Consider the following 12,141-nt stretch of genomic DNA (forward strand, 5'->3'; position numbering starts at 1 on the left):
GATGTTCTTGCCAATCCTCACTGATTGTGGTCTGGAGGTGAGGAAATCCATGATCCAATTGCACAGTGGGGTTTTAAGTCCCAGGTCTTGGAGTAAAATAAAATGCAAATTTTATTTACAGTTGGGAGTAAACACAAAGCCAGTGATACAGCAACTGTTTGTGAACTGATTTTGCAAGTACACCAAATTTCAAATACCTAGAGGAGGTATTTAGAATAAACAGCACCTGCTACACCTTGATGGATAAAATTATCTAGCCACAGATTCGAATGTACAAGTTATAACGGGCGAAACATAATGGTCCCCCAGGTGCAGCCCATGATAAAGCCCCACCCCTCATGCAACACACATAACTGGTACTCCAATGCTGCCCACGGAGTGCATTTTGGAGTGGGCTCAGAGGAACCCACTCAAATATGTCCTGCTTTTTTATACACCTAGGGTTGGTATGCAAATTTAAGTTCTCAGGAGTCAGTATCTTGGAGGATTTTTCCTGGACCCAATACACCAATGGCATCGTGAAGAGAGCATTTGAGGAGATTTGGTATGACACCAGAAACCCTGGCAAATTTCTACAGATGTGTGGTGGAAAGTGTGCTGACCAGATGCATTATGGTCTAGTATGGGGACACCAATATCCCTGAGCATAAAGCACTCAAAAAGGTAGTCGACACAGCCCAGGACATCACAGGCAAAACCCTCCCCACAATGGAGAAAATCTACAGGGAACGCTGTTGTCAGAGAGCAGCTGCAATCATCAAAGATCCACATCACCCACCCAGCACATGCTCTGTTCTTACTGCTGCCTTAGGAATGAGGTATAGGTGCTACAAGTCTCACACCACCAAGTTCAGGAACAGATATTACCCCTCACTATTGACATGCAGTAAATAACTTGAGAGGCTAAGAGAGAGTCACTGATTGACAGGTTTTTATTCACAATGGGCAGGGGCCTCGTCTTGTGCTGTGACCCAGGCTTTCTGGGGAAGGATCAAAGTGTTAGAAGCTTTATACAAAGTCAAAGAGGGAGGAACCATGGGAGCAGTCACAGGATGGGGTGGAGCTAGGTAATCAGGAATACAGCAGTTCACCGCAAGCATCAGACTCTTCAACGACAAACTCAATTAGAGACTCATTTAAGGACTCTTCCTTGTGTACTTAATTGATTTTCTTTTTTATTCTCTCTGTATTACACAATCAGTTTGTTTACATTTGTTATCTGTTTACAGTTCTTTATTTGTTTACATGTAGATGCTGTGTACAGTTTATTTTTTTCACTACTCATTAGTAGTAATTCTGCCATGCCCTGAGGAAAAAGAATCTCAGGGTTGTATGTGATGTCATGTATGTAATCTGACAATAAATCAGAAAATCTGAATCTGAACAAGACAGCAGGTGAAGAGGATAGTCCATGGCAGGTTTGATTTTGATTGACAAGAGGGACGTCCTCTTTGACCTATTACCCCTGAGTGAGATGTTTCCTGTTTAAGGTGATCCTCCGTTTACAGCTTCTCGCCAGCAAACACTTTGCAGGTGGAGGCACCCTCCCACCAGTGAGGCCAGCCACCCAGGGAACCACACATTATGCAATCCCTGTTGCAGAGATAGGGTCAGACTCACCTAAGTGTTTAGGGAAACGGAAAAGCAGGAGCATTGGGTTAATGACCCATGGAAAACAGAGGAGCCGATTACTGTGGGAGAGATTCTGCCAGGAAACCATTGCGGTGAAGCAGATGTCAGCATTGTGTTGTTGAAAGCACAGAGCAAGGGCTTTGACAAAGGCAGCAGTCTCCAATTATGCTGCAGCAAACCTTATCGTGCTCCAACATCAGCATGCTCATTTTCCTTTATCTGTGCTGGCCTGGGCTGCAGCAGGAGGCCTGAGATAACCCCTGATAGTAATCTGGCAATTACTAATCACCACTGCTTGAAATGTCAGGCAGCACAAAGAGCAGCATTGATTTGCCACATGTTCCTGGCCCCCTCTTCATCTACATTACCCAATCCTGACTCTCCAAATGTGCCCAATGTGCTTTAAAATAGAGATCCCCCTCCCAACATAAGCAGCTGACACCTTTACATCAGATTCCTTTTGCATCCTGCAAGCTTCATTAAGGGGAATCTGTCAAGGATTCAGTCACCTTACTGTGTCCAGCTACAGGCTGTATAAGCTGCAAATGCTGCACAGTTTCACTAAAATTTGGGAATATTACTTCTGGAATGACCTTTTCCCATGTGGAGGGTTAAGAATGGGACTCCTACTCTGGGTTCTGGATGTAAATGCCTCAATTAGAATCCTCGTTTTCCCCAGAACACTGAGATCTTGGCACAAGAGTGGGTGTGGGTACTGGTGCCAACCCAGATACCTGTGCCTCAACCATAGCTACTGGTGCCTTCACTGACACAGGCATTATGCTCAGGAGATCTCTCTCTCTGACCCTCTGATCTCCACTTTGTTCCTCTAACTGGTGCTCGGTCTTCTTCCCTTTCACCTCCTGATGAGCTTGGTGCAACAACTTGGCTTGCTGTGACCTTTTGCAATGCTAGTAACATGATGCTGTGGCATCATTTGTTTACTTCACTTGTGAACGAAAGGCTGGAAATCGACCCACGGTCACCAGAAGCATCTATCAAGCTCAAACTTTGGCTACACTGCTTCAACGTGTTCCTGCAGGCCTCCACCGAGACTGTCCAATCTGACACATTACTGTCCTCACAGGACGTGCACCACGTTTACCCGATGGTCAGAGACTGCAAGACATTCACCGAAGCAATGAAAGGCTGGTATCTGGCCCAGGTGAATGAAGTCTATGCCAGACACACCCGAGTCACACGCAAGCAGCACCCTGGGGAGTCGATTGAGGATTACCTTCGGGACCTGCGAGACCTTGGACGGGCCTGCGGCTGCAAGGCTGTATCAGCAAAAGAGTACACGGAGGAGATGATCCGAGATACCTGTGTAGCAGGTAACATTAGTAACATTCGCTAGTGACTGCTAGAATAGGGTGACCTGAAGGTGCAGTAAGCCATTGAACTGGCTGAACCTTTGGAAGTAGCCCTCCACAACGTGGACTCTATCTCGACTGATAACGTGGCCATTGTGTGGGGAATGCGGACGTCGTCATCTTAGGATGCAGGATCGCAGGCTGCCCCACGTCCTGGCCTGAATACAGCTTCCACACCTGCCGCCAGCGAGTACCTGCAGAAGCACTCCAGGGAAATGCTGCCCGGTGAAAGACAAGGTCTATTCCAACTGTGGGAAGAAAGGACAGTATGCGAAGGTATGCAAATCCAAGCAACCTTCTAACCCAAGTAGAGCCATGTGTGTGCATTGGGGTCCTCCACCACCTTCGACGACGTCACTTTTGATGAACAGCACCATGTGTGCACCATAGAAGCCGCCATCTTGGATGGCACCATCTTACCCGACCACGAGCTGGTACAGCAGATCAGACAGCATCGCTACTCTGGCTTCAGTCATGCTCAACCAAAGCAGCCCTCGTCAGCTCTCCAGGTCGATAATGGACATAGAGGACGAGCTGCCTGATTGATAGCGGAAGCTCGGAGAGCTTGTTCCAACCTGACACAGTGCGGTGTTACTCCCTCATGGTAAGACCAGTGAGTTACAGAGTCTCTATAGGCTCTGTCCCACTCAGCAGAGATCTGCAGCAGCTGGGTAGTGATGCTGACCGTGCATGGCGCAGAGTACAAACATTTTAAACTCCTTGTGATGCCACAGCTCTGTGCACCCATACTACTGGGGTTGGACTTTCAGTGCCACCTTAAGAGCATCTTTATGGAATATGATGGGCCCCATCTCTCCCTTCACAGTCTGCAACCAACAGTTTTTAAACTGCTCACCCTCTCCTCTGAACGTGTACTATCAGCAACCTGCGATCCATCCACCGCTCGTGACCTACAGGCTCTCCACCCTCCAGATTTCCCCCCATTTCTGTTCACCAAGCTCACCCCTGACTGTAAGCCCATCACCACCAAGACCAGGTGATACAGTGTTGAGGACAGGGCCTTTATTAAATCAGAGATGAGACAGCTCCTGACCAAGGGGATCATCGAACACAGTATCAGCCCCTGGAGAGTTCAGGTAGTGGTGGTTAAGAGTGGGGAAAAACACTGAATGGTTGTCGACTACAGTCAAATCATTAACAGATTTATGCAAATGGATACATAACCCTTCCCCCACATAGCCCACCTGGTAAACCAAATCAGCCAATATCAGTATTTTCCATCACTGACTTAAAGTCGGCATACCACCACCTCCCTATCCGCCGAGAGGACTGCCAGTACACCACGTTCCAAGTGGCTGGCCTCCTTTACCACTTTGAGGATCCCCATCAAGGTCACCAATGGAGTCTCCATCTTCCAGAGTGAGATGGACTGAATGGTGGATGAACATTGGCCACTGGTCACATTCCCTTACCTCAACAATATCATTATCTGTGGCCATGATCTGCAGGACCCTGACATCAACCTCCAGAAATTCTCCCTACAGCCAAAACCATTAATCTCACCTAGAAGGCTGTCCTCCTTGCCTTGAGGTCAAAAGGCCTGCCTGTATCCCCGAAACTCTCCATGCAATCAGATCCCTCCTGTGCTCTGCCACCAATGCCACCCCACATGAAAGGTTGTTTCCCTTCTCCAGGAGGTCTGTGTCAGGGACAACTCTGCCATCCTGGTTGATGTCCCCAGGGCCAGTCCTGCTCCAGAAGCATGTGAGAAGCCATGTCTGACCCACTGGTTGAGAGGGTCCACCTTCTCCACGCCAACCCACAATATGCCTATGTAGTGTACCCAAATGGGCACAAGGACATGGTGTCTGTTTGGGACCTGGCATGCATGGGAGACCCCGAGACTCCAGATAACCAACCAGTACATCTGCCCCATACCCCCAAACAGCCATCACACACTATGTTACCCTACCCCAGCCTCCAACCATCTGTCTCAGCTTAGTCGCTGGATATTCCAACCGCCAACAATGACCAGACCATCCAGGAGCCAAAAAGCTGAGCCACAAATGGTGTTACAATGGCCAAATGGCAGACAAGACCACCAGACATACTGAACCTATGATGGACGTGAACCCACTTCACCCTGCCGGACTTCTTTTTAAAAGTGGGAGTGAATGTAGTGGAACCACTGTTAATACTGTTTGAACATGTATGGCTGGCCCACGCCTTGCTGATTGTACCTGTGGCTCCTCCCTAATGATTCCCCTAATAAAGGCAGCAACGCGATAACCCCTCCCCCAGAATAATCTCGGGTCTCAGGTCAACAGCATGAGATGTGCCTTCAGTTTATGGTAATAAAAGCCTAGCAATCTTTGGAATTATTGATAGTGCATCAACCATTATCATTGCCCCTCATTATTTTAAAAGTCACTAAAAGGACACTCTCAGCCTGCAGAGGGAAAAGTCCCAGCTTATCCAGTCCCTCCTTACCATTTGAGCCCACTAGTCCAAGTACCATTCTCTTGAATCTTTTCTACACCCTTCCCAGCTTAATGATAGCTTTCCTTTTGCTGGGTGACCAGAACTGTGCTCAATACTCAATGTGCGATCTCACCGATATCCTGCACACAATGCCCCGACTGATAAGGGACTTCTTCACCACCAGTTTAACTGTGGATCTTCCTGGATCCCATGTGCATGGAACCTCTGGACCAACTTACTAAGTAAGATCTTGTCAAATGCCTTGCTAAAGTCCATGTAGACAATATCTACTGCTGTACCTTCATCAAACTTCTTGATCGCTTCCTTAACAAACTCAATCAAATTCAAGAGTCATGATTTTCTTGCAGAAAGGTTCATGGGTCTCGTCCGTGAAAGTGGTGTGGGCAGTGCACACTTCTGGGCAGAATACTTTTTTGGGAAGTATCTTTCAAAGTCATTCATACCATGGTATCATTCAAAGCCCTGGTCCTCTCTTGGCCATTTACTTGTGTTTAATTAAACAAGATCTCTTTTCTTTCTTTGCTCATAAACTTTGATAAAACCTCTACAAGTCAAAGCAAAACAATAGATTCCCAACTCAGCCTCAGGAAAGGAGAAGAGGATGGGAATTAGTCACCCAGCTCCTTCTTTACACAAAACATCAAGATCACCCAGTGAGTGAGGAGACAAACCTTAACCCTGTATTCCAGAAGCAGTCAGCAGGTCAGACTGAAGCTGTGGAAAGAGAAATAGTTGGATGTTTCAGGCCAATTATCTGAAGTTGCTCCAGTGGAGAGTCAGAGAAGACAGAATGGAATCAATCACCTCCACAGGTGGCAACTGTTCTACCAATTGTTTCGAGAGTTTACAGATTTTATTTCAGAGAATAGGAGGAAGGCAGATAAATGTCCAGGGAAGGTGGGGAGTAGGTTGGAAAGGGTAATGTGGCCTGGACCTCGTGAGTGAGGAGTGATTAAAGGGAGGAGAGAGGAGAAAGATAATCTCAAAATTGAGGACAGAGATTTTGACATCAGTACGTGAGGGTGGTGAAGAGTGTGAGGGAGAATCAGTGACAGGATAGAGAGCCAAAACTGACAATCTTTGAAGAGTGATTGGATCACTGGGTTCCAGGAAACTGAGAATGGAAAAGGTGGATTTATGGTTGAGGACATCTGGAGAGAGTTAATACGACAACTGTTATTATACCACTATTGATTTCTCTAGGTAATGTAGTAATACTAACCTTTAACCTTCGCCTGTTAAACAGGGAAGTTTTAGTCAATTTAAAGTACCAGTGGGCCAGTGACTCAGAGCTGCTCTCAAAACAATGCCCAGAACAGGCATCCCTATGCATACTGATTCATACATTTTAGGCACCTCTAACCCATTAATGATGTGGAGGTGATGCAGTTAATTCTTCAAAGGGAGAGATTTAGTTGTAGATTCTGTGCATTTCTGCACTGAGCTATTGACAGCTTGGGGATGGTATTGATTCACAAATAGTCTAACGTTAAACACACCTGGTGGAATATTAATTATAGAAGTAAAGTTATTGACATGAGAACAAAGTGCGGGGCTCTACCATCCTTTTGAAAGACAAGGTCCTCTTAGTTAAGTACAGTAAACACCTGTTATCTGGAACTCAAGCAACTGGCAAAAGAAATTGAGGAAAATAAATAGGTAAAAATTACAGAAGATTAAAATTATAGACCATCCAATAGTCAACAAAAGTTGGAGGAATAAATCTGTAGAGAGATATCAGACAGCTGCAGGAAACAAGGTTATGATAGTAGGAGATTTTAATTTTCCACATATTAATTGGGACTCCCAAACTGTAAAAGGGCTGGATGGTTTGGAGTTTGTCAAATGTGTTCAGGAAAGTTTTCCAAATCAATCTATAGAGGTACCAAATGGAGAGAGTGCAATACTGGATCTCCTTTTAGAGAACAATGGACAATAGGTGCAGGAGTAGGCTATTCAGTCCTTTGAGCCAGCACTGCCATTCACTGAGATCATGGCTGATCATCTACAATTAGTATCCTGTTTCTGCCTTCTCCCCATATCCCTTGACTCCGCTCTCTTTAAGATCTCTGTCTAACTCTTTCTTGAAAGTATCCAGAGAATTGGCCTCCACTGCCTTCTGAAGCAGGACACTGCCTGAACAGCACAGGACAGGTGACAGAAGTATGTGTAGGGGAATATTTTGGGTCCAGTGATCATAATGCCCTTAGTTTCAAGTTCATTATGGAGAAGGATAAGTCTGGTCCTCGGGTATAGGCAACATGGTGCACATGTAGTTCTTGAGGAGTATAAAAATGCAAGAAAAACCTCAAGAAAGAAATCAGAAAGGCTAAAAGAAGACATGAGGTTGCTTTGGTAGACAATGAAGGAAATCCTAAGGGTTTTTACAGGTATATTAAGAGCAAAAGATAGCAAGGAACAAAATTGGTCCCCTTAAATGGAACTAAAAGAGATGAGGAAAATCTTAAATGTTTTTTTTCATCAGTATTCACTCAGGAAAAGGGCACGGAGTCATGGGAAGTAAGGAAAATAAGTAGTGAGGTCATGGAGCCTATACAGATTAAAGAGAAGTGCTTGCTGCTTTAAAGCAAATAAGGATGGATAAATGCTCGAAATTGCAGGGGCTCTGGCAGAAATATTTAAAATGTTCTTAGTCACAGGTGTGGTGTCAGAGGATTAGAGGGTAGGTCATGTTGTTCCAATGTTTTAAAAAAGCCTCCAGAATTAACCCTAGAAATTATAGGCCAGTGTGCTTGATGTCAGTAGTAGATGAATTATTGGAAGGTGTTCTAAGAGATCAGATATGCAATTATTTGGATAGTCAACAAGGCTTTGTTTGTGGTAGGTCATGTTTAACCAATCTTATAGAGTTTTTTTGAGGAGTTTACCAGGAAAGGTGACAATGGAAAGGCTGTGGATGTTGTCTACATGGACTTTAGTAAGGCCTTTGACAAGGTCCTGCATGGGAGATTAGTCAAGAAAGTTCAGACACTAGGTATTCATAGTGAAGTAGTGAACAGGATTTGAACTGGAGGAGCCAGAGAGTTGTGGTGGATGATTGCTTCTCAGAATAGAGGCCTGTGACTAGTGATGTGCCTCAGGGATCAGTGCTAGGATCATTGTTGTTTGTCATCTACATCAATGATCTGAATGATAATGTGGTAAATTGGATTAGCAAGTTTTCAGATGACACTAATGTTGGAGGTGTTGTGGAAAATGGAGAGGTTTTCTAAGCTTGCAGAGGGATCTGGACCAGCTGGAAAAATGGGCTGAAAAATGGCAGATGGAATTTAATCCAGACAAGTTTGATGTGTTGTATCCTCTATTTGGATGGACAAACCAAGAAAGGACATGTGCGGCGAATGTTAGGGCACTGAAGAGTGCAGTGAAACAGAGGGATCGGGAAATACAGATACATAAATCCCTGAAAATGACGCCACAGGTGGATAGGGTTATAAAGAGAACATTTGGCATATTGGTCTTTATAAACCAAAGTACTGAGTACAGGAGTTGGGATTTTATGGGAAAATTGTATAAGACATTGGAGAGGCCAAATTTGGAGTGCAGTTTTGATCGCTTAACTACAAGAAAGATATCAATAAGATAGAAAGAGTGCAGAGAAGATTTACTAGAATGTTGCCTGAAATGAATTACATGGAAAGTTTAAACAGGTTAGGACTTTATTCCCTGGAGTGTAGAAGAGTCAGGGGAGATTTGATAGAGGTATTTAAGATTATGAGGGGAATGCATAAAGAGAGAGGTCCTTCCACCGTAGAGAGAGGGGTCCCTCTGCCTGCAGAGAGAGGGGATTCCCTTCACCTCCAGAGAGGGCAGGGGAGATGGGAGGGTCCCTTCACCTGTAGAGAAGGTGCGTCCTTCCGCTTGCAGAGTGGGGTGATGTGGCTGTGAGAGGGTCAGGTCCCCATCCTGTTGCAGTGAATATTGTGGGGGCTTGGGACTGTGAGCTCGTCCCAGCTGTGCTCACTCCTACTCAGCTGGAATCGCTCATTGCACTGAAGACCCAAAACCTTTCTCGGAACAGGTCCCACCCAATGTCAGGCAGAGGCACTCACTGTGCTGTTTTGCGATGCACCGAGGCTGCTCCTGCACACAGCCCATTCTTTTGCCTGTCCTTTTTGCCATCCAGAATGGAGGGAGGGCCCCAGTGGAGGTCTCCCCAACGAGAGAGACCTCCCCTCTTATATTGTAGTCCTGGGGTGTAACAGATTTTTTAGACATTTTACAGACTATCCGATTGCCTGTCATTTCCTCAGCTGAGGGAGATGATGGTGTACCATGTACTTATGGACTGTGAGAGTTTGCAGCCTCTATTTGAATATTTGAAGGGGCTACTCCTCAGGTGTTGGTTACATTTCAGTTCCATGTTCTTGATCTTTGGTCATCCAATGAGGATGGGGTTAGTTCGCTTAGATACCCACTGGCTGGTTTGCACCTGATCCTGGCCAAGGTGCCATTCATGGGTCTAGTCAGAAGGCAGTTGAGGGTTCAGCCCAGATTGAATGCATGCCCCTCTTCTGGGATTATGTCTGTACCCACGTGTCCCTGGAAAAGGAGCTCACTGTTTCCACAGATACACTGGGGGATTTGTGGGACTGGTGGGCTCCACAGGGGATCAAGGTTAACCATGCTATAATTCAAACCTGTAAATAGAATGCAACTTGAAGTACTTCCATACTGTTTCAGCGTGATTTCCTGTCATCAGTGAATAAATCACCTTTGTTAAAGCCAAAAGAAACAAGTTTCAGGCAGACCAACGTATGGCTTTCACTGAGTTGAGGATCTCCCAGCCATTCTGGACTTCTGTTTCTGGATGTCCCTGGGAACAGCCATCAATCAGCCCTGTTCCATAACTGCTTGGGACGAAGCTGATGAAGGCACCTGACATGCTTTTCTAGACATTTACAAACAGTTTACAGAGGGCGGTCATCTGAGGTCAACGTGCATTGGACATGATTTCTCTATCTCTCTGTCTCCCTTCCTCTAAATCCCCACACTCTTCCCTTCTTTCTCCTATCAAAGAGCTACCCTTCTGAGCTCTCAACCCACTCCCCTTCACTTCTCAGTTTCTTTCTCTTCTACCCTCCCACCTGTTCACTTGTTCCTTACCTTCTCTCTTACCTCTTAGCCTCTGCTACTCTCCCTTCCCCTTCCTCCCTCCTCTCCTCTTCTTCTCTCCTCACACCTTTTTTATTCAGGCTGATTCCGGATGAAGTGTTCAGGCACGAAACCTTGACTGTCTTTTACTTCCTATAGATGCTGTCTGACCTGCTGAGTTTCTCCAGCATGTTTGTATCTTGCACATTTCCTTCTAATCCCAATTGTTTGTTCTTTCCCCCCCAGCCAGTTACTGTTTTCTCATCAGCTGTTTGTCCGATGAATGGTATAATCATATCCCTTCGCACCCCCACATCACGTTGAATCCCTTCAGATGAGATTACTCATTTAAAAAAAAATTAATTTCACGTATGCATTAAAACTTATACATACATTTCTTGTTCAAAAATATTAAAAATTAATACATAATGATTTTTTAAAAATCCCTCCCATCCTCCCCCCTCCCCCAACAGTCCAACAGAAAAGAAGAAAAAAAGGAAGATAAAGAGAACATCTGAATATTATTTATAAAAACATTAAAACTATCAGATAAACTCTAACATATCTTAATTTTTAGGTGTTGAAAGATTCATGTTGGGCGATTACAACCTAATCCCTATAATTTGAAAATATAATTTCCAAATCTTGAAAAATTTCATATTCATTGCATTAATTATGTCATCTTTTCAAGTGGTGTACAACTACCTTTTTCAGTCTGCCATCTATTCATTCCCAAGTTACTGCCACATATTTTCTAATTACTGCTAAGGCTATTTTAATTATGAGATTACTCACTTCGCAAAACTCCCCTTCTCCTTTTTGAGTGCTGTGCCAATTCCCTTTAAACTGTACTTTCTTGGAAAAAAAGTACCTGGCAAGTTACGGATTGTTTGTCAAAACCCCTCTGTGTTAAACACCATTAAAAAGCCTTCCCTTGGCATTCTCTTCTCCAGTGAGCAAGATCCTGGCTATTGCCGGCTAATCACCTTGCCCAGTGCTGTGCTGGCAGACCTCATTACTTCCCCTGTTGCTCGATTAAATTACTGAGAGCAGTTATTGGCCCTCCTGGTGACAGCTCCCTTGGACGACATGCTGAAGAGCATGGCCAAGGATAGTGAATGTGCTGACAGCTCCACCAGGTTTACCTGCCCGCAGAGACATGTGCAGCCCACCCCCTCATTTCTTTCATACATACACCAGTCTTCTCCGATCGGTCTCAGTTGTGTTGCCTTGGTGCATTGTGTGCGCAAAGCATCATCTCCCCTCTGTGTTCAATTGCATTCAGCTGACATGGTCTTATTTCCAGGCCAAGGTCTGGTAAACCTCTCATCTGTACTGATGTACAGACTCTCTCTTTAGAATTTATTCGTATCCATGATATCTTGTTCCAGTCAGCTCAAGGAAACAGCTTCAAAACAATGCCAAGTTACAATTCATCTTCAGTGGCCTTGTGAAATAAAAAGCAAAGGAAGGACGGCCGATAGATAATAACTGTGCAAATCATTTTGTTTTCTTTCTTTTTAAAATATTTTTTACTGATTTTATGAAAGAACTTATA

Source organism: Narcine bancroftii, chromosome 4, assembly GCF_036971445.1.
Source record: "Narcine bancroftii isolate sNarBan1 chromosome 4, sNarBan1.hap1, whole genome shotgun sequence".
Lineage (NCBI taxonomy): Eukaryota > Metazoa > Chordata > Chondrichthyes > Torpediniformes > Narcinidae > Narcine > Narcine bancroftii.